This window comes from Geospiza fortis, unplaced genomic scaffold (genome assembly GCF_000277835.1).
Source record: "Geospiza fortis unplaced genomic scaffold, GeoFor_1.0 scaffold290, whole genome shotgun sequence".
NCBI lineage: Eukaryota > Metazoa > Chordata > Aves > Passeriformes > Thraupidae > Geospiza > Geospiza fortis.
The window spans coordinates 46,782-49,651 of record NW_005054678.1 but is presented as its reverse complement, the minus strand read 5'-3'; the positions used below and the strand labels follow the sequence as shown (position 1 = coordinate 49,651).

General features: G+C 55.7%; 1 pseudogene; it reads right to left on the bottom strand.

The window, feature by feature from the left end:
- Window positions 1-2,870, bottom strand: part of LOC102043268 — a 33,677-nt pseudogene that overhangs the window by 7,308 nt on the left and 23,499 nt on the right.

The window sequence follows — 2,870 nt, the reverse complement described above, 5'->3', positions numbered from 1 at the left end:
CGCGGCAGCCCCAAGCCTCCTCCAGCCGGGATGGAACGTGGCAGGGGGAGCGGGGGAAGGGACGGGACTGCCGGAGCCAGGGGAACGCGAGGGACACCGGGGGCGCTTCACAAGCATTTAATGCAAAAGATAAAATCATAAGAAAGGCAAATGCAACAGCAACAGCGTCACCATAGCACAGGGCCACACGAGGACATGTCCCACTGGAGTGCGGTGACGCTGGCCGGATGCTGGGCACCCACCAAAGCCGCTCTCTCACTGCCCTCCGCAGCCGGAGAGAGGAGACAAAATTTAACCAGGGGTTCAGGAGTTGAGGATCGGGAGAATTCCTTCATCAAATACCATCATGAGCAAAACAGGAGATATTAATTGAATTTATTGCTAACAAGCTCAGACCAGTAGAATAAGAAAAAGACCCTTAAAAGCACCTTCCTCCCACCCTTACCTCCTTACAGCTGCACCTCCTGTCCCAGCAGTGCAGGAGACAGGGAATGAGGCCATGCTCAGTTCAACCCCCGTGGCTTCTCCGTCCACTCAGTGACAGGAGTTGTTCTCCTGCTTCACTCTGAGCTCCCTCCCATAGGAAAGTTCTCCAGGAACTTCTTCAACCTGAGTCCATCCCACGGGGCACAGCCCCCCTCAAACTGCTGCAGCGTGGGTCACTGTGCCCCGAGGTCAGTCCTGCCAGGACAGGCTGCTCCAGCGGGGCCCTCTGGCCATGGGTCTCCCATGGAGTCACAGCCTCCTCTCAGACATCCCAGTGCTCGGACATGGGCTCCTCCAGAGGCTGCTGATGGATCTCCGCATCCCCGTGAATCTCCAAGGGCCATCAGTCTGCAATTCCCACCGTTGGTCTGTGTGCCCATGGATGTTCCTGCCCCTACATTAATCAAGGTGTTCACAGGGAGCCAGGAAGATGTGGAGCACCCCCAGCCAGGTTTCTTCCCAACACAGATCACCCGGACTACAGATCACCAGGGATCTGCCCAGTGGGGGACACTGGAGATGAGCCAACACGGATCCTCCCTTGGGGGATGGAGCTGGAGCAGCGCATGAAGCTCTTCCCACACTCGGGGCACTCATAGGACTTCCTTTTACAGGTACTTCCGTGGGTGTCAGGTCAAGGTTGAGCTCATGGAGAAGCTCTTCCCATACTCAGGACACTTGTAGGGCCTCTCCCTGGTAAGGATGTGCTGGTGTGCCCTCAGGTGGGAGCTCTGGCTACAGCCCTTTGCACACTCCCCACACTGATAGGGGCATTCACCTGTGTGGATGTTCTGGTGCTGGATCAGGTGGGAGTTGCAACTGAAGCTCTTCCCACATTCCAAGCACTCATAGGGCTTTCACCCTGTGTGGATCCCTGGTGGTCGATCAGGACAGAGAGCTTCCTGAACCTCTTCCCACACTCGCCACCCTCATAGGGCTTCCACTCAGTGTGGCTCTTGCAGTGATTGATGAGGACTGGGCTCCACCCAAAACTCTTTCCACATTCCCCACACTCATCAGGCTTCTCCTCAATGTGAATCCTCTGGCGTTCCCTCAGGTGGAAGCTTCAGCTGAAGCCCTTCCCACATTCCAAGCACCTCTGGAGCTTCTCCCTGCCATGAGGCTTCTCCACCAGTTCAGCTCTCGTTGGACATCCAGCTGCCTTGTGAGCACAGGAGGGCTCTTTTATCCCCTCAGCTCCCTGGGCTGGGTTTGCAGCCCCTCCTTGTGCAGGATCTTGGGGTATTTCCCTCCTCCTATTGGATTCCTGTGCCCTAGAGCCACTCAAAAAAAGCCTCTTCTACAAGGTTCTTCTTCTTCCTGGAAGTCTCCTCCTCCATCCAGCCAAGGCTTGGGATTGACAAATCCTGGTTTGTGGAGAAAACAAGGGGTGAACATGTTGGGTTGCAGGTTCCTTCTGCCCAACTCCATCTCCAGAAGTCGTCAGGTATCTTGTGTCCATGCAAACCTCCAAATATTAAGATCCAGGCAAAAAATACCCCTCAAATACCAAGACACAGCCCTAAAAGACCCAACACTTTGATACTCTCGCAAAGACTCCAGAATACTAAGATTCAGCTCTCTGCAAAAACCAAACCACCAACATTGAGTCCAATAAACTTCAGAAAGAACAAAATTCACCTCTTCCCCCCCAAAGAAACCAAAGATTCAGCCCAAGAGATCCACATTCAAGCCAAAAGCTCCAAGATTCAACAAAAAAAAAACCCTTCCAGGAGTTCCTTCTCTCTCTTTTATCCACTTTGAGCTCCGTGTCATTCCTTGTCTCTGGGCTTCTGGGGGTCCTGCGTGTTTTGGGGTCCCCCTATCCAGGGTTCCCACATTCTCTGGGCTGTTGGGGGTCCCAGGAATCCCGGGGGTCCTCTCTTTCTGGGCTCCACATTTCAGTGTCCGAGGGGTCCATGGTTCCCCCACTCTCCATCCTCCCCCTCTCTTCATGCTGCCAGGGGTTCCCCAGCTCCAGGATTGCCCCTTTCCACTCTCCTCACTCCGTGGCTCCCGCATTTCCCCCATACCCGGCTCTTCCGGGGCTTCCACAAAACTGGCGTCCCCCTCAGACCCCGCTGGCTCCAGGCAATCACCGCATGGATCCCAAGCCTGATCCAGGGAGACCAACCCACAGGCCAGGGCATCCCCCCACCCACGGCCAGGGCTCTGCCATGAGCTGCCAACAGGACCCCCCAAAAAACCCTCACAGGGACCACCCAAGATATTCGGGTGAGCTCCCCATCCCCGGCCACCTGCACAATGTGGGGTGGGGGCGATGCTCCCAGGGTGGGGGGCTGCAGATACAGAGAGCAATGGATGCATGTGGTACCTCCTCTTCTTCCTCCTCTTCCTGCTCCTGCTGCTCCTCTATCCCCGCT